General features: G+C 36.4%; 1 protein-coding gene across 5 annotated transcripts in view; it reads right to left on the bottom strand.

Annotated features, from left to right (window-relative positions):
• LOC111049599 (nucleolysin TIAR) overlaps window positions 1-21,582 on the bottom strand; it is a 675,963-nt gene that overhangs the window by 41,109 nt on the left and 613,272 nt on the right. The gene's annotated exons all lie outside the window — the stretch shown is intronic.

Here is a 21,582-nt window from a genome sequence, read left to right as displayed (position 1 = left end):
GATATGAGTATTAAATGTGTGAAAGATAGTTCGCTTGATAAATCAATGCTTCTTATTTGCACCTTTATAAAATCTCAAGCGCTGTAGAGCATAATGCTTCAACTGCAGCCAGCTTCCTTTCACACTCAACGTGGGATTCTTCAATACAATATGAGTTATTATTTTTCCTCCACCTCCTGTCTAAAGTGCTTGCTTTACTCCCTGGAACATAATACTAAAGTTTCACTTTTTCGCTCTTGGTAGGAAAACACAGGAAAACTCCCTAGAGCGTAAACGTAACTCCATTTCAATAACATTGGAAGCATTTTTTTTTCAACATACATTTGAAATAGGTTAGAAGATCTAAGCTCAGATGAGGAAGCATATGAAGTAGTCATTAAACCAACTAAGGTTCAATACCTCAACCAGACATTTGATCAATATATGAAATTTATGTTTGTAATCTAAAATTATTACAAACTTCATATCACTATACTAAAAAAATGTATAACATTCTTTTTTATTCAATATAATTCAAAATACCAGCCAACGAATATTCCTCATTAACCAATCAAATTTGAAACGGGAACTTCATCATAGCTGAAGTTGTGGCGGCCATTGTTGTTACAAGTTTGGCCGACAGATAGCGCTGTCGGCGGAGAACTGTGATTACAAGCCAGCTGTTTCTGTTTACTTTTTAGATTATGTTGTAACACATTGTTTGGTCGAGTACGTTTTTAAAAATTATTTTATTTGCAGTTTTATAAAAATGTAGGTGGAGGAAAAATGTTGTGTATATCACGAGTGAAAAATGTTTTTTCTCCCCTTAGGACAATTGTTGCCCTCGGCCTCGCCTCGGGTTTCAAACTTTTCCCTCGGGGAGAAAAGACAGTACTTTTCACTCTAGATATACAAATAACTATTATCATAATTGATATTAACTATATAAGTGAATGTAGTGTTGGATTTTCAAAAACCTCGATTTTTCTAATGCCTTAATGTAAACAAAACATTTTTATGATCAATCTAATACATTTCAATTTAATTTTTTTTCTGAAATCAAATATACAATCCTCAACACTTACCTGACTCATACTCAAACTGCACTTATGTTATATGAGTAATATGTGAAACAGGCCTATAATCGAAAGAATTGATCACCAACAATAATCAATCTATCAAACGAGGGATATTTCCTATGTCTGTTCATAAGTTGGACAATGCATTAATGTGGAAGAATTATTCCTAAGCTTACTTTTCTTTCGACTGGAGATATGATTCAATTAATCTCACTTCAATCAATGCCGCTAAGTGATACTACAGCTACTATAACAATATTTCAAAAGCTTTGAAAATTTATTCCTCACAGATTTTTGAATGGGTTATCAGAGATTCCGATACTATTATTATTATAGTCTTGATGAATTCTAGCAACTGATTAATGAAGACTCTATCCACATTGAATTGATGGATTCTGTTATCATTAATTAATTGATGAATCGTATTCAAGAATAATTTTGGTTTTTGGTATTAAAATTCAGTCAAAAGATCATTTAAAACTACTCATATGAAAAGTGAGATTGGATTTTTATTCAGTAAAGTATGTATCTGGTGCTTATATTCCAGCAAAGGAAACGGTGGTAATGGTTCGGTTACACAATATGCGAGCTCTTATTTTCAAGATTGGAGAAGCAGAGCAGTGTAATATGTTCTGCAGCTAGCAAATAATTTAATCAAAACAAATTCAGTTGCGAAAAATTCATACGCTGCACATGGGAACCACTGACAGTTGATGATGACGGCTTGAATGATGGGAGGGAAGGGAGGGCTTCCTCTGGAAGGCAATAGGGAAATTCTTCTTGTCGCGGTGAGAAAATCATGTTTGAGAAATTGAATCTCGTAAACAACAGAACAGTTGTAGGGAGGAGAAGGAGCTGCCATGGAGGGAGAATACTCAAGCCTTTTCGCTTCCGTGAATTTTCAAAATTATCCTCCGCTTGCATTCCTGACAAATTTGTATAAAAATGAGGCAATCTTCCATGAATGCAGGATATTTTTCAATAAAGGTTTATTGTGTCTCAATTCTGGGGAGAGAGAATTTCTCATTTGTTCATGAATATTACTGTTTGAGGCGCTCTCTGCCTGTATAAGGCTTCAACCCTCTCTTATTAGCAAGTGAATTACATATGTAGACTTTTCTATAATTTAATCTTCGACTAACTCTACAGTATTTTTTCAAAGGTACCGTTGGAATAATTGTGGAATCTTGTACTACATAAAACGTACGACCAAGTTGAATAATCATCAAATATAACATCTAATATTATATAACTATGTATAAACATAATATAACAAAATAAGATGTAATGTTATATGACAATAAATCACATACGCTGGAATTCCTTCTGATTTTTTTTATATTACGCAGTGTAAAATATTTTCAGAGGATAAAGTAAGATTGTAAGTTTTCATTCATTGCAATCACAATAGAGATGAAAGTTGTACTTCCTTTGTACACTTTTACATTATCTTACATTCTAATCAAACTCTTGAGAAATAGGGAGAAATCATCTTCCCTACACGAATTATGTCACAGGAAATATCATTGCAAAACTATCCTGTGGAAGTCTCAGATTGGAAAACAACTAATACTCCATTTATGGATCATGATCGTGGAATGGAGTGTAGTTTTGCTTCTCTAATAATAGAAACTGCGCCGATCACTCACATCTCTTTCCCTTACTTTAAACTGTGGAAACTGACGAGGTACAGTTATTCAATTATACAAATTATGTTATCATGGATTTTTTCTATCTAGAACGAGTTCTTATTCCAAATTATCGAATCAATTACATCATCTCATTAAACCTTTAATCACCAAATGCCAAGCTTATCATTGATAAGATTGGATTTCGATGTTCAGGAGAGATTCCTTAAAAAATCAATCAATTGCAAACATCATTCCTCAAAAACTGTGCAATAACAAATATGAAGTATGATGAATGTATTATTATAATCAACCAGAAAGCATCAATTATAAAATTGATAAGGTATGTGATTGAGTAATTCCAAAAATTGGAAACATCGATCAAATAAGATCAAACAAGAAGACATGGTATAAGTAATTCATATAATTCAAAAATACATTCCAAGAATATAAGTGGGAGTGAGGTAAAATAGATACAGATAGAATGATTAGTACATTATGATCAACATGCCTGATTGACTGTAGGAACAAAATGACTAGAATCGTTTTTAATTTGATGCCAATGTAAGAGTAAGGGAGGTGTACACATGTATACAAATATTGTAAAACAGGATAAAAATCTGGGATATTTCTATTTTATAGAATCCCTAGTACCCTTCCAATATTCAAGACTTTCATAAAAATGAGAACATTCGAAAGGTACATGTCATTCTATTGGAACAATAAAGTATTATCGTAAAAATAATTTAAAGATAATGGTATTCATATCACACTCATAACATCGTAAAATTGGGATCATCCAGTAATGTAATACTGTGGATGATGTCTTTTTAAATACATATAGTTGAGAGAATGAAAAGTCATGAGTCAAACCTCGTTTATGAATCTTTTCATTGGAACTTGTAGAACCATCCCTGCAATCTATTCACTAGTAGATTGATAGTAAAAGGCATTGAAAATTTAGATTAACTCTGCACATTGAGAGTCAATGGCTTAGCAAATAAAGTTTATTTCTATCAATGTTCAAGTGAACTTGAGTTGAAGTTTATTCTCTGCAGCCAATCACGATTTTCGGATAAACGAGGTTTCACTTTGATTAATTAAAAGTAAACCGCAAGGTTTAAACATCAATCAAGAATAAAAAATATTGTTTGTAGATAAAATTCAAAATTGAGATAAAATATCAATGTCTTTTAAAAAGATTCAAGTTCATACAAAGGAATATTTAGAGAATCAAGTTAGGGTTCCTGTACAAAAGTTTGTAAATTTAAGTATAGAAAGGAGAAAAAGAAGGAAACATCAAAACAGTGCAATAAAAATTGAGATAGGAAAACATCTACTATGGATTCTGTATGTGACTGAAAAAGAAACATCTATAGCTTGAAAAATGTAATTGCAAATATCACTTACCGTTTTTCTGACTCTGGAAAAATTATTTCTACACTCAATAACATTCATGAATGTACGAAAATTCAAGTGAGGAAGAAACCTCTCCCTAGCAGCTCTTGCTCTGTTTGGTGTTGGTACTCAGAAGAAATACGCTAGAAGTGCATTATGTATTGAACCTGTATTCATTTTAGAATTCGCATATTGTTTGTCTTGTGGTTGATCCAGATAATTGTATTACTAAAAATGCGTGTGATTTGTCTTTTCCATTTGTGCAATACCTATCCAAATTGTTCAGATAAGAGTATTAGAAAGAGATGAAAGAAGAGGTGATGGTCAAACTGTGAAAATAATTGAAATTCGATAAACTAATCCGAAACTACTGTACTTTAGAATAATTCTGAATTTGTGGTAATAAATTACTTGAAAAAGTTCAAAGTTTTATCGATCTTCGATACTCGAGGAACCAATATAATAAGAATTGATAATAAAAATCAACATTCAATGAAAATCTATAGAGTCTAATAAAATTTGAATAAGTATTCAATAAAACCATTGAGACAAATGAGAATAATATTGATAATCGCAATTTCATAATAGAAACTAATAATAGTATAAGAATAGATAATCTTTTCTAGCAAAATAATCAATTTATAAAATATATGAAAAAGAGATGTATATATTAGATTTAAATAGTGAAATTTTGAGAATGGAGGTAACTTAACTTACAAGTCAACTTTCATTTGGTATTATTGAGAGTCAAATACGATCTGAAAACAAATGGGATAGAACTTTAGCTTCCTTTCGAAAGTAGACGTTAGAACAAGAGTCGTGAATTTTCTGATTTTGAAATTGAAAGAGCAAACGTCACTGAAAGCTGATGACGCTTAATGGCGTCGCTCAAAGCATGCATCATTAGAATCGAAATTGATTTAATTAACCATTGATCTTCAAATGTATAACTTCGGATAATAGAATTCTTAGATCTACCAAAGCATAGATTTGTCCGCGAAGATCTAAGAAATAGATTCCGACAATACTACCTGAGTTTTCACATTATAATTTGTAGCAATGATGATGAATAAAACGTAATTCAAGAAATCTAGCTTTACTTCATCCGCTGGCTTATTGGTTCGTGATAAAAATACAGGTGGTTTAAAGCACAGAACACAATGCAAATCCATCTAGACCGTATATTTAAAAACACACTTCTCTGGTCATGGAATCATTCATTTCTCCTGAAAAGCATGGAATACTTCCTTTTGTTGTTAGCAGTTTCAATAAGAGGTGATACATACTTTAAGCTTCCTTTGTAGTGGCTTATTTTCAATGAAAAATGTTCTTTGTCAAAATTGATTTATGATTGGTAATGGGAGATTGAGTTCACATTGAAAAGCTATACATTTTACGCAGAAAACCCTCCTGTGTATATATATTATACAGACTACAACTCTGAGATATATATTTTTTCATCTTCGTTCACATTGTTGGCAATATAGCTATATAAACCGTTTCGCGTTCATAGTGGTTGTATCTTTCTATTTTTACAAAAATTTGTCTATAGATATTTCTGGTTTTATCAAGTGGTCCAGATATGGAACACTTTATATAAATTAAACATATTTCGAATGACGCTGGCTTTGCCACCATGAACAGGAGCAGTTTTTCGTTGCAAGGAAGCCTGTATTGAGAGCAACGTGAGCAGAGAGGTGTGGGGGAATCTTTTGTCCACACGTGAATTTACGGTCCAGACTTGGCTATGTGCCCCCCTCAACCCTCTTTCAAGCAAAAGGCTTTCAATGCCCCCCCCCCACACTTCCACCACCGATCACTTCTAACCTCTCATTAAACCCAAACGAAATATTTCACTGCGGCTTGCTCGGGTTTAGGTCTCGGTTGTCAGGGCTCAGTGATATACTTCCGCTGTAGCTTCTTGGCTCGTCGAACATCTTCTATTGACTATGATAACAGTATATTTTTGAAAGAGCTTTTGTGGGAAGAAGCTTTCAATGGAAAGTGTGTGGGTTTTCCAAGAAATTTCAATTTTTGGGGAAAGATTCTTGTATCACTTACTAATGATACGAGCATGTGAATTTGTAAAATGATTGTTCAAAAATTTCCTGAGAAGACAAGGTGGAATACGCCTTATTATTGATCATTTTTGGAGCGTTATATTAATGATAATTACAAAAAATTATGTGCTATTTTATTTTAAGTTCATTTTTATACTCGTAACTTTGATAGTGTTATTAGAAATATTAATTAACAGATTCATCGACTCTCATAGATTTCTTCATCTTATTTTTGTCAGAAAAATTGTATTTCTCTGATGTCTGATTATTTACGAGGGATGACAGTCGAGTGATCAGCACTGAATCTTCGCTCTGAGATGTCTGACTTGGTCTGAAATCTCCAGTCGGAAAAGTTAGCCGTCTACTATAAGCGTATCACGTGAAATGCAGTATATTTACAGAGAGTAGATGATTCACCTTTGTGAATGAAATCTGAGAGAGTTGACAAGATTGATTCACAGTGATTGTGAAACGTGATGAGTGACCAGAACAATAGCGAGAGAACAAGCCTACAATAATTAGTAGTGAGGAATAGTGTAGTATGTGATGTAAACCTACTTATAAATAGTGATGTGTCATATTGGAAGTTCATGGTATTGGTTGATTTGGAGGTTGAAACATGTCAAGGTTAATATATCTTTATCTAGGTCAGTCCAACTACGTTGGAAACTTGTCACGTAACAACATGATGTTCTAACATCCACACGCTGATAATGTTCAGATGTGTCTCCTTCCAGTGAACCGAGTATAAATTCAGAACCTATCACCTTGCATTCATAGGACTAGACTGATATATCATATTGTACCTAAATCACAATATTTCTGTTACCACAACCTAAAAACATATTTTTTCACCAGCTGTCAGCCGACAACAGCCATCCAGCAGGGGAAGAAAAAAGTTAGTGTGTAATTCAGCTCGCCGCATGCGGTATGAATAGTAGGTCTTCCGGGGTCGTAAGCACATGACTCGGCCGCCGTTTATGGCAAAAGTTCACAACGGAATGATAGAGCGGCCAACTTTATGCACTGGAGAGCTAGCCCTAGGGCAGATAGATACATACACCTATATGTTTGTACTGCTGCAATATTCCTGAATACCTATATTCCACTCGACTGTATTAAATTATCCATATATATTGCGAGTTACTTTTTCATGTCTATAGCTCACGTCAGCTGGAACATTTGCGGACTACCTTCACACAACCGCAAGAAACGCTTACGGCGTTCAGCACAGATTTCCAGAAAGTTTCTTTGAAAATGGCTGACTTTTATCAAGTTGAGGTGGTTGAGTTATGATATTTATAGCTTTGGTAACCATTTGGGATTGAGTTAACTTCAGTAGATGAGATTTGGACCACTTATTATCGAGGAGTTTTGTCTGTGTGATTAGATAATAATGTGATATTTGTATCGTTGATGAGGTGTTAATAAGAGAACAGTCGCTTACCGACAATGTACTGTTTTATGTAATTATTCTTGACAGTCCATGAATCAAGAGAATAAAGAGTCTGAAACATGCACTGATTGAATTTTTTCGCTACTCGAATCACAATATTATCGACGGTTACGAGCACCATGCTATCAATTATTTTGAATACCACTCCTCTGAATCTCCTGTTTGCCGCGATATAAATCTTGTGAAATCACATTGATAATAATCCATATCTAATGCTTTTCTGTAATCTCCTCCCTCTGTCACTCTTACCTACTTCCATTTCTTTCTCCCTGACACACATATACAATTATACCCTGTCTGGAATGAAGGGTTCTATGTCGTCTCCAAGTTATTCAATACTGGCAGAAGTCCAAACAGCAGCATTCACAACTACTTGCTGTCCATTCCTTCAGCCGCTTGCTTGTTTGAAGGGCGAACAGGGGCTCCTATTGGGAGAGGGGGAGGGTTTTGTTGAAATGAGAAAAGGAATTCTGGGGGTCCATTGAGAATGCGTGGGGGTATCGGGGGTTCATTGTTGGGTTGAGAAGGGGGACCTCTAGCTTTATTTTCCGACTCACTCGACTCAAACCGTCGACTTGAAGCATAGCATGGCAGCTAGCAGCCAGCAGCTCAGAACCGATTTGGGGCTTTTATAAGAGCTGTGCTGAGCCGAGCCGCTTGTGCTGTATGCTTTTCAGCGAGCTCTTGTCACTGCCACTAATTTATGCCCCATTTCAGTCAGCGAGTAGACAAACCCTGTCTGTCGACGCCGCTTCACATCCACTTCCAATTTGTTATTACCAGTACTCATTTTCATATCTGATAATCGTTATTCTAGTATAGAGCTGCTACTGGTTCAAGCATAATTGTATAAGTATTTTTGGGGATACACAAGAAGCAAAGTTGAATATTTACTGTATTATATCGAGTATTGATAACCTGTCGTATATAGAACACTCCTCTATGATTGGTTTTCTCGGCTCGGATTTCCAGCTTCAGGAAATAAGATTGCTTCCCTCTAAATCTCAATGTTTGTATTTTGATGACTCATTATTTATGAAGAGGAACAATAAATAATAGCAAACAAAACTGATAATGAACTGAACAATTAGAGAGAAGTTAATTCATTTTTGTGAATACTAGTTGAAGCTAGAAGTATTAATCTCAATATTTGCAGTTCAATGTCAGTGAGGTTTGTTATTCTAGGTTTGTTATAAAGCTTATAGAATCTATAAGGAAGTGACATTATTATTGCTTAGATTGAACATCCTCTATTAGATAAGCCTACATATTGTACAAAAAATCAATTATTTGAAAACAATGTGAAATTTGATATTTGGATTTTGTTACGACTTTTTATGAATAATGAGTAATCAGCGAACACAAATCAATAAACATTCTTATTTTCCCAACTGGAGTTAGGTTTTTCCTATCTCATGGGAGCTCTCATGGAAAATTCTTGCAGCTATTTCAACTGCCCCTGATAAAAATGCTAGACAAAATACATGAGAAACGTGGTTCAGAGAGTATTGTACCCAATTAATCTATTTAATGTATGCTTTGCGGTCAGAGCTTCTTCTATCCTCGCTCACCCTTACAAGGTTGTCCCTCATCCATTCCCTGCCTTTCTTACCCTGTTCCTCCCCTCACCAAGTAGCAGGCTACTATCAGTGGGTACTGTAGTTGAATTGGTAAAACGGCGCATACCTCTGTCCGGATGCTGGGCCGGAAAACAGCATGCAATCACAGTCGGTCATCTTAATTGCTCAACTCCCCCACCACTACTCTTCCCACCGCTCTCCCACCCTGTTCCACCCACTAATCACCCCCCTCTTCTCGCATCTTCCTGCCGCCTATCTTAATTGTTCAATGCTTCATTGATGATAATAAATTTGTTGGAATTAAATTATGGCACGCAACACTAACTGTGCCAAAATTTATTTATTTTTTCGAAATTATAACTTTTCCAAGATAATATTTTATTAGAGTGCTGGATTAACGTTGTGATTTTCTCACGGTATCGGAGTAGTTTCATGATGTCATTCCGCACATTACGTAATTAAATTCTGATATTTCCTCTATTGTTTTCAAACGTTTTCCTAGAGTACTTAGAATTGTTGTAAACGCAAAATCATCATAAAAAATCAGTTGAACGTCCATTCTGTTGCTGAGTCTTCTAATTTGATCGAGGGAATTTTCCTGTATTCTGTCTTTGTTAGTTGTATTCCTTTCTCGTTCTATTGAGGGAAATTATTGTCGTCCCCACCACGTCCTTTGTAATTTGGTATTTTTTAATGCATAATAGTACCAGCCCTGATACCTATTTTTGAGCCAGATTCGGTCGACTTGGAGACCTGAACGAGAGACCGCTTTTATCTTCTGTAGAGTACAGACATGTTTTCTGAGCTTAATTATTGGCTTGATTGAATAATGTCTTTTCCAGACAGTTTTCTATTTACTCCTGGAGACTAAAATTATATTATTGGGAATCATTTATCCCATCAGTTTTGAAATCGCTAATCCTTTTATTAAATTATTAATGGCATAGTTATTCCCATTCAGAGCGGTTGACTGCTGCACTTTATTATTATTGTAGGCTATGGATTAGTGACAGTCGAAAACCCATTTAAGGGTGAGTAATGAATATTTTATAGTATTGTTGTATTGTCTTTATTTTAATAATTTTGATATTACAGGTAACAACCCCTGATTTAACAATTCTTCGTTTTCAAATATTTTATAACTGAATTTTGTAGTCTTACATCTGAGATGTATGACAATATACTAATGTAAAAGGAAGTGATACTAAATGGAGTATCTTCCTATTCTTTATTTTATTGATAGAGTAATTTATATCTCTGACCTTTTGTAATTGTCAGTAAGTTTGAAATACTCACTGGTAACTCTGTTCATCATTCTTTCAACTAGTAATTTCTTTTCATAATCCCATTCATTATAGATTTCAAATTCTACAATATTAAAACCTATAATATTCCTCTAATTTTATATTTAATGTGAATTGTATGTATTGTATTCATTAGATGATTTCTTGAGAAATCATTCATTGAATGCAATATTTAGTATGTTATTTATTCTAGCATTATTAAGTAGTTGTGACTTGTGTTGCAGGTTTTTTTTGTGTGTGTGTGTGTATTCTTGAATACTCATTCGAGGATCGTGCTGTAAATATGCCTTGCTGTCAAACGAGGGCTTACGAATTCGCCGACCGAGATGGCCGGTGATATCGGACATCTGACATTGCCGTGCGGGGCTGAAAGGCGATCTTCGATCTGACGCCACTAGCCCGATGCCTGGAGGCCATCACCCTTCATCCTCACCCATCACCCTTTGGACACCGGACTCGAGGACGACAGATCTTAGATAAGTACTTGATACCCCCCACTACAATATCAGATGTGCCCCCTAAATTTGGTCTCTTAAAGACGTATTATATTTGGTCTCTTAAAGACGTATTATACTTGGTCTCTTAAAGACAGATTGATTATTCGATTATCCATGTAAAGATGTATTTTGTAATATTCTCTGTTTTATTCTCATTATTATAAGAGCAGTCAGTCAACCGCATATCTATGTTTTTAATTCCAAGACCCTCAAACCACTAGAATTAGGATCACATTATTGATCAGATAAAAATCCGCAGATCTCAGGGTCTAGCACAATTTCAACAACTAAGTCTTCTCCGACAAAATCATTTGTCACCAGGAGATCGGTTTCATAACAATTGGTTGGTGTTACTACTTAATCTAGTGCATAGTATTACTGTATGACTGTACTACTCCTTCTAATTATATTTTTTCACCTTCACATTCAAATCAGTTGTTCAATTGATTGCATTTTTTGTGACTCCCTGATATTTTTTAAGACTTCACGCATAATTAGTGCGTATAAGTATCAAGTAGTATGCATAAGTTTTAATTTGCTCGTGTGCAGATTTTAAAGTTGATTCCAACTTTCCCTGCCACAGAACTTTTCAAACAATATGGGAATAATAATTTGAGCTCTCAAAAAATGGTCAAGATATGTAAGCCAAAAAATATCAATCTCAGAGAGTTCATTGTAGAAAAAATTGTGATATTGTACAAGATTGTAACATGTTGTTATAAAGAGTCATACCATTCAAGCTTGGATCTCAATTGGTTCCAATCTTTGTATTATTCAAGAAAAAAAAGAAATGGATTCTCAGCATTATCAGAATTCAATAAATAGTTCCTGGATAAAGCAACAATTTCATTGTCATGTTATTGTAGAAATTCTTCGCAAGACAATTTACTATAGGATAGTGAACTATTCATCAAATGAATGAAATAATATGAGCAAAATAGATATGAGAAAATATGATATCAACTTATTTTTTACATGATTGTAAAAAAACACCAAGAGATATCCATAAATTTAGCTCTTTTTATCTTGTAATCCAATGTAAATCCATAAGCTGCAACAACTGTCTACTTAATCTCCAAGATGAGCGGAGAAGTATATAAAAAATTCACGTTGGTGTTTTGAATTGTAAACAAGTTTCTAGTATCGTGTTTGTTCTAAGTATGAATATAATTCAGGAATAGAATAGAGAAAATTATAAACTCTTAACACCAAAGTAAAATAAATGACAGAAGAAAATATGAGCGGCAGAAAAATATAAAAACGGTACAAGGAGTGACAAAGAGGTGAAATATCAGAAATATAAATGTGAGGAGGGGAAAGGAATACAGTAAAATAACACGAAGAATAGTATTGATGGAAACAAGAGGAGAAATAGTAAAAAATTGGGGAAACTACAAAAGAAAACTACGGAGGGATAAAAAAGTAGGGGAGGAAAAAAGAGAGAAAGAGAGAAAGCCAGCACCAATCTCTTGAGGCGTCGCACGTATCTTCCTTGAAGGTATGTTTTCCATTTTATGATCGGGTGCACTCATACTGGCTGAGTATAAAATTTGGTGGGAATCGAGTAACAGGGAGTCGGTGAAGAGGTAGGGAATCGGTGAGAATGATCCTTGACTACACCTCTCGTCTCCCGAAATATGAAGGGAGTGTGATGATGGGCGTTTCGAAAAAAGAGGAAGCAGATGAGGAAGACAAAGAAGAAGGATAAAAGGAGGATGATGAAGAAAAAGGAGGAGAATACGGAGATAAAGAAGCAGAATTGAAATAGGAAGAGGAACAGGAGAAGGATGAGGAAGCATAAAAGAAAGACGAAGAAGGAGAGAAAGAAGAAAAGGTGGTAAAACAAAAAGAAAAATGAGGAGAAGGAAAACGAGGTGAAGAAGAAGAAGAAGAAGAAAAGTAGTAGCAGGAATCAGACTCGAAGAAGAAAAGAGAAGATGGAAACGAAGAAGTGGTTTGTGTGGGGGTGGCGTAGTGGGCTGTGAGTTGCTAGGCGACCCCCAGACCGACCGGTAACACCATGGGGGGGGGGCCTCTACACGGGAACGCTCTTCCTAAAAGGTTGTTTATGGCTAAGCGCCCCAGCCATGAGGCCACACTACACCGACCATCTTAGCACTGCACTGTCGTCCGCCGCGGGTCATCCTCCACTCACTCGCTCGATAACAACACCCCCGAGAGTCCGATCATCCCCATCCTCATTCATCCATTCTTTACACACAAACAAACCTAACAAGTCGAAACGTGTGACAGTATCCGTCTCCCAGGTGAGACCCTCCTCCCATTCCCCCATCCACACCAAACAAAAATAAGAATCAAACTACTTGTAACTCACTGCCGGCTTCCCGATATGACAACTAAATTCTTCCAGATTATATTCAACTCGCCTGGGATCTTTGCCGGATTGACTTTCTGTGTTTCTTTATGGAGTTGATATTTTGTGTGGGAGACTTGTTGACATTGGATACTTTCAACTGTATTGTTTTTTGTGGATTATGTATTTCGTGTTATTATTTGTCCTAGTACGTCAAAATACGAAAATAGAATAGAATAGGATATTCATTTTGTCAAAAAACATGAAACAATAATTGTAAATTATAATAAATCTTGATGTTCTGGCACAGCCAGCAAAGTCAGACTTGTGCGCTAGCCGTGAGTTCGTGAAGAAAACAATACAAAGAAAAAATATAGCCTACTGTTAAATCAGATACATTGATACATTTTCATTCCCACACTACACTTTTTTATAAAACACCTTTCATTAGAGCTTGGCACTAGGAATTGCTACTCACTGTAACGCAGTTTTCCATGTTGTGTTCAAACATTTTTACAATTTTGAATTTTCATAAATTTTTTACATCATGGAAAATCCGATTGGAATGTTGGATGTAATGTAGGATGTTCAATACAGTTTATTCCCTGATGATTTTCGTTTACCTCTTTCCAATTTTCAATTGATTTTATATTATTATAGCCAGATAAAATATAAATTAATGCACTAGCAATATTTCAGAGTTAAAATTTATTCAAAATCCAAAATCAAACACCACAAAGTATTGCAATAGAATACTTAGAACGAAGTCGATTTGGAGATGATTAGGCTAGTGATGGTTTTTGTGGCATACTCTGTGTAAATTGAGCGTTCTGCATTTTCAAGACATTTCGGTGCCAGTTATCGACTTTTGTAACGATTCCCTGGTGAGAAGAACGGGTTCGCTATTGGTCGTCACTGAAATATTCACCGAGACGATTATTGGATGAGACTGGCTGACTATTACTGCAGGGGGTTTCACTTTGAGAAGGATTCTACAATCGCAACACCTAGTATTTCTTGATAGGGGTGGTGAATTGTACCTAACTTTTATCATCAAACTTTTGGTGTGTCTCAATTTTCGGCGAGCGCCTCTTTTCGCGCGCGCGGGAATTAAAGCGCGACAGAATTGTGGGAGGAGGAGGAGGAAGAGGAGAAAGAGGTGGCGATTAGAGAAAATCTCCTTTATCTTGGCAGTTGCTTCCTTGTCATTTGTTTTAACGCTGTGGCCTGTAGTGAGCTTATCTAGCACGACTGGTGATCCTTTCCACTAGTGTAAACCCTCGTCAGGGCTACAACACACTCTCTCTCTCCCACTCACACACACACACCTACATTTGGAGTAGGAGTCTCTAACAGCAATTTTACCCCCTAAACCATTCTCACTAAACGGTTGGAAAGCTGTGGCTCGTACTTGAACGTGCTCAGTTCTCACTGGCCCGGCCCCGGCCATTTCCAACGCTTTTTCGCCGCTTTCAAATTGCGTTCCAGGTGGAACTCTCCGCTTCTCCGCTGTTGGTATTCTGCTCAACCTTCTCAACAGTTTCTAGTCTAAGCTTCATCAAACATGTGATCGATGCTTCTCAATAAAACGCATTACTGCCTCTGCCAACAACTGTAATTAGCTTTCTGTTTGGAATGCCGTTAGCATGCTCGCGTGTCGTGTGGTGTGGGTGTAAAGCCCGGACGTCTGCTAATGAGCCTACATAACTCTCAACATTAGCTAGACAACAACTCGGAAACAGTAGAATTGAATGGAAAGCTGCGAAAAGATGATAATATTGAATACGGTTATGGATTTGAGTAGATTGAATCGTTCAATGAGCAACAACTAGTAACTGCACCTCATAAATACGGATGTTCACTATATTATCAGATAACATCGAATACTATCAGGAAATTTAGAAAGTAGAATAGAATAGAATGACTTATTTGTTGACGTGGCGATGTTTGGACATTAATGTCCACTCTACCACTTGACCACGTTTTTTGAGAAATTCGAGAGAATAATCGCATATATAATCAGAGAGGTTCTATGTATATATTCTATTAGGTTCTATACTACTCCATTCACTATGATATCCACATTTTGAATCATGTTGAACACTTTCCGTATAAAGTTTTTCTCACTGACATGGAAGGTCAGCATTTTTTTTTGTCCTTACCAAAGGAATAATCAGTTTTGATGAGATGGTAGAAACAATAAATTACCTACAACAATGCTAATACAACTTTTCCCCTTCCAACATAAGGATCGAGGTAGGTGGGAATCGGCAACCAGTGAAACAAATAGTAGGATACTCCTGATAATAATTATTATCATTTTTCTTTTCTATTTTGTAGTTGGATACGATGAAATATGAGATAATTTGGATCGGAGAAATTCTTCTAGTAAAGATCGACTGGATTTTTAGTCTTCTGAGGTTTGAACTGCTTATGAATCAATAGCATTGTTGTTAGACATTTATATTTGTTAGAAGGAAGGTCACTCGTTTATGAACTCTATTATGTTACTTCAGAAAACCATAATCCTCATTAACCAGCATCAAGAGACGCCATAAGAAAGTTTCATTGCATTTGAGCTGAGAGAATACCGTACTAATTCTATTCAAACTTTTTCTGTTATGGCTGAGCGCGAAAGTTAGCTGGAGTGAAACTGTTAAAAGATATAATTCACTCTATTAATGCGGTCACACAATATGGATTCAAGTTACAGTTTCTAATGGCCTTGTTTCGGTACTTGGGGCTCAAGAGAGAGAAATATGGAGGAAGAGGGAATGATGAAGATATGGCGGGGGGTTGGTTGGTGAGAGAGAATGATGAAGTGCAGAGGAGAAAAGGAGAGGGCCAAGTGTAGTAAAAGCATTTCACAGTTTATTAGCGTCAACGCAGAGGTGCTGCCTTACCTTGCCTTCTCAATTTCATCTTGCTCGGTCTTTCTAGAAATGAAAAAGTTGACAAAAATATAATTATGGGATGCAACTTTGTGCCCCACTTGGTCTCGGAACAACTGGCTATTATAGTGAAAAAGAAAATTAACAATGCTAAGCATAACAAGTCTCTTCCAGCAATATCGATTGATTATTGTTCATGTTAGGCTTGGCACATGCTGTTTGCATAGTATGTTAAGGCTTTGTCGAATTGTAAATACCTTATCATAAAGTTTGATACTAGATTTTTTGAGAATTCCAAGAGTGAGGGTCCCACATTTGACTACTACTTCATTTGATTCTACTAAGTAGAATCTAGAGGAACCTAACTAATCCGAATACAAATCAAACTCTTCTACAAAAAGGACACGTAAAAAACAAAGAACTTCTGATTGAACTCAGTTTTCATCACGAAAAACTATCACAATCAAAATGATAAAAACTGGAGATTAGGACAGGAAATGAATATCTGTCATCATGTCTCACAAACACTGTCAAAAAAGTGATCAAATCAAAACAAAACAGAATGACAGCCAAAACGTGTTTCTCAGCTCCATGGTATAGAACTTATTTATTTCCCAAACAACTGATTACAAAATTCTTTCCAACAGGGGAATTCTGTGATCGAATCAGCCTATTATTACTATTTTTTATATTGATAAACATAGAAAAAACAGTTGATCTAGAGTATTTGACAAGGTGGGAACAATGAGAGCTGGCCTTTTTCCTGGGGAGAGAAAGTTTCTCATCAAAATTTGACGTTTGACAGTTTTCATGGTGGTACCGTTTCGTGGTGGTAGTGGCTAGGGTGAGGGAGCCGGTTGTGGTTGAACGACTATCACGGTGGTTCCTATGTGGCTGGTGGTGGGGGAAAGAGGGGGTACCAATTTGCTAATTTGTTGGAAGGGTTCGCCAGTTCAAAGCATGGGTTAGACCCTAGGTGGGTGCTTGTAGCGTGCCCCACGTTAGCGTGACCATCCTGTAGATCTTTGGCGACAGATAAGAAAGCGCTGGCTTGGCACGCAAATCAAACCGTCACTTACTATTATGCCACTCGCCTATGCCGGCAGCCAGCTTTACTGCCAACTGAGCAAACTTGAATTTAGGGTTCATTTTTTCTGTGGGTAGCAAAGTTTTTCCGAGTTTGTCTATCAAAGATATTAGAAATCACCTATTTAAAAGAAAATGATTCAAAGCATTGAAAACAAGATATTTTGTGGATTGAGGGTATGTTGATTTGCCTTGAATAACAGCTTAAACTAGAGAAGAATATACAGTATAAAGATAAAAATTCAATTGAGAGGGTTTTAAGAGGAGAAAAGTTAGGTTGAAGATTTTCAGTTCAAGAGTTCCTCATCTTGTGAATTTCACGTTGAAATGTCTCATATGAGACAAACTCGTGGGAAAAAGGTAAGATTGAATGGGAAAGATGGGAGATACAAGGAAGTAATAAAGTTTTCATGATCTAGCTAAACACAGATCATATTATGATCAGGTCAGTCTCTCGTAGTTGAGAAATTACAATTTAGCTGAAAAACTGACATTGTCATTCAAATATTAAACTCATTCATGTTTAGAACGGTGCAATATTTATTTGCCTGAAGATGAATCAAATGATTGCCAGAGTATTACGGTGCTTTCTAAGCTTGATCATAGTTTCAATGTTCAAAATGTTATCAGAATTGAAAATTGAATTTTACAAAGATGAATTCCCAAAAGCCAACAATTTCACAAATCCACTATCACATAATTGATAAATCATAGTCTTGAGATCTCTCTCCTTCTCCTCCAGCTAGAATGGAGTCTTGATTGAATTTGACTTTGTAGTTTCCAATAGCTCTTAATCCAGTTTCAATCAGCTACAGGAATTCCACCACTAATTCTATTTAAATTGATTTAATAGTGAATATAATGTTGGTACTTGCATCAGTTATAGACCTCACATCAACACAAATAAGTTGGCGCCTCGCCCCCCAAGCATAGGCAATAGTTGATGACGTGTATGGCCGATTTCACACGGTCAGTTCTGTTGACCAGGCCGGTTCACACACGGTCACCCGCACGCAACAGTCAGCACAGCAGCACCATAAATCAGCTCACGCCAAGTCATGAATATTGATGGCCGAGGTGGACCTCTTAACCCCCACTTCCCTCGGCGGCATGATAAGGAGTAGGCACCACCATTATAATAATCGTTCTCATTAGTTTGGCCTTCAATTATGCTCCATACACACCCTCACCATATAATGGCAACCCACGTGTGACAACATTGTACAAGGCACCACCAGCTCAGTGCAACCAACCCAACAAAGTAAATTGGTAGGCGTCATCAGTCACAACTAGCCTACTTCTCAATTAGAAAATGGTCTAGGTTATACTCTGGTTCAATTAGGTAGTTCCCTGGAGCAGTAGAATTAGAAAGGTTCTACGTTTGTTCAAATAGAATGAACACTACGGTAATCCAGAACTAGTTGAGAAAAACCTCCACCTGTTACCATTGTTCAATTAGAAAGGTATTATTTCCACAGCTTGTTTCAATGTGATTTGTATTGATATTACTTTTGATATTACTATTGGAATCGTGTTTGTCAGCCAGTTGACTAAAACTGCAACATAAACTACTCAATGAATTAATATTGAGATGACTTGATCAATAATTACATTTCCAAAGAGAACCGGCTAGATAGGTGATCATAATATTACAAAAGTTGAATGAAAAATACTAAGAAATTGTCAAAAACCACAGAATCTGTGGTTTTTGACAATTTCTCAGTCTTTTTCATTCAATATGAATAATTACCACAATATCAACTTCTCAACTACACAAAAAGTATTACATGAGTAATATACTAGAAAGGTTACGAGTACTTTCGGTACGTATAATAGCTCTTGAGCTTCCAATAATAGCTGTGATCCTGGTCTGGAAGGACTCTAAACAATGGACAACTTCTGATGAGCTTCTCAATAAACGTTCAATATACGGAATTGTAATATCAAGCCCTCTACCACACTTTTTGTGATCGGATTTTGAAGTACGGCACACTTGAGCTTATGTTCAAACACAGGGTGTTGGAATCTCCTGAAAGACAACAAAGTGTTAAGGAAGGCTTGATTTTTCCGGGTTATCAAACAAAACTGGAAAATGTAGGGGGTGAGTGGAGCCAGATTGCGTTATTAGTTTGAAGTGGAAGTGAAGGATGCGTTGCGTTATTGTTCTCCGGAGACTGGCATGTTGTGAGGGATGGTCACGAGAAAATCAGGACATTCACTTGAGACAGGGATGATTTGAGTCAGGAGAGAGAGAGTGACAAAGGTGGCCATCTCCGTCGAGAGTCGAGTTTTGAGAATGACGCCGGGGTAAGTATGACACAAAGGGAGTCGGAGCCCTGTTGAGCTGGCTGTTAAGGGCTCTTAGAACACGGCGTGTGGCTCGGTATCTCCTTCAACCCCTCCAGGGGACCCTCAACTGGTGGTGTGGCAGTGAGGGGGTAGAAGCGCCTGGTGTTTTGTGAACAGCCACTTGCCACTTGGCGTCTGATTTCACTTCATTATTACGTTGACATTCCTGCAGATCACATTCACGCCGCCACCACCTTCAGCCGACGTCACAATTGGTGTCTCCTGCCTGCTTAGGAGAGGTGAGAAGCTGGTGCAAGGAAATCAGGGTGGTGATAATTTGGCATGAAGAACGTAGCAGAAAGGGATGAGAAAGTGAAGAGGAGATAGCGGATGAGGAAGGAGAAGTTTACAGGAGGAAGAGATAAAGAGAGAGTAAGATGTGAAGTGAGAGAAAGATGAAGAAATAATAGGAAGTGGATGAATAGAGTAGGTAGATGAGGAAATGGAGACAGGGTAGAAAGAAAGTAATACAGAACTGAACAAAGACAGTTTAAAGAGAAGACAGAGAATGGGCAGGAGATGACAAAATTCAAAGAAATTATACAGAATGATAGAACAGGAAGAAGAACAATGGGAGGAATAAACTAGTAGAATACGGAAAGCTGATATAGAATGAAGAAAGAGAAGAGATGGAAAAGCAAAATTGAAAGTATGCGATGAATTATGGAGAAAGAATAATGGTGAAAATTGAAAATTACAGGAAGATGATGAGAAACTGGAAATAAGAACTGAGAATAGGAATTGGCAAAAAAAATGAAAACAAGTTGAATAATTAGAATCAGAATGATATTTCAGGGAATAAAACGATCAAAGTGGAAGAGGATGATGATTACTCATGTGAGAGTGAGAGAGAAGTAGTAGTAGAAGTGGGAGGAATAGGACAAAAGAAATTGGTGAGAGAGGAGAAAGAAGAAGAAGGAGAAAAAACTGAATGATGAAGAAAGCAAAGGTAGAAGGGAACGAATTGAAAAGAGGTTTGCGAGGGAAAGGAGGAAGCAGAAGAATTATGAAGGAGAAAACAGGATACAGAAAATAAGACAAAACTAAAAAATCTTATAACTGAGAATAGAAATCGAAGAAAATAAGATCAATTTATAAGATTGATGTGAGTTAAAAGACAACAGAGGATAGATGATTAAAAGAGGTACGAGGTGGTGGTGAGAGTGGGTGCAAAACCCCTCCAATAATTCCTATTTCCTGAGTGGTGTGAGCAGTGAGAATTGGTGTAGAAGGGGGAGGGGAGGAGTGAGTTGAGAGTCCTCTCCATTTCCTGTTGACTGAGCATTGGCAATCACTTATCACCAGCACCTGGCTGCTAATGCCACTGCCAGCCTTCTATTACGGTGTCCAATTACATTATCACGTGACACGTGGCATCACCTGCTGCGGTCTATTCATTGCTTAAATAATTTCGCTTTTCGCTTTCTTCCAGTCATTTGTCAGAGATTGCCTCACTAGTACATAGCCTAGTACTATTCACTTCATACTGACAGAGCTAGTTGAATGGGAAGCGTTGATATCAGCAACAAATACTGTCAGTTTGAAAAGAATTCACTTCAGTGATGGTCAGTCATTTCAACTGACTAATCAGACATAGTCACCATCTAAAAAGGAAAAAATTGATGGAATTTTGCCCATTCATTTTAAATTTGGCTATGTATTTATTGATACAGACACAAAACAATTTAAAACAGCAACAACAACAATCCTGGAATTTTGTAACATGTTCTGGCTATAATGAATTCAGATTTGGTATCATGTTTCCAGTCTAAGGAAAATCGAATAGAAATATCAAATTTGATAATTGAATAAACTTGATGTGGAAAAGATAGTTCACTTCATAATTCTCGAAAACTTGAAAATGGAAGGCTTCAAATATCTATCTCATTTCAATTGTGTAATCCTCTTCAGTTAGTTTTCCAATTTTTTTTCACATTTTGAACTTAATATTGGATAAATTG

Source organism: Nilaparvata lugens, chromosome 4, assembly GCF_014356525.2.
Source record: "Nilaparvata lugens isolate BPH chromosome 4, ASM1435652v1, whole genome shotgun sequence".
Taxonomy (NCBI): domain Eukaryota; kingdom Metazoa; phylum Arthropoda; class Insecta; order Hemiptera; family Delphacidae; genus Nilaparvata; species Nilaparvata lugens.
The sequence above is the reverse complement of the archived record's forward strand: the minus strand, read 5'-3'. Positions and strand labels throughout refer to the sequence as shown.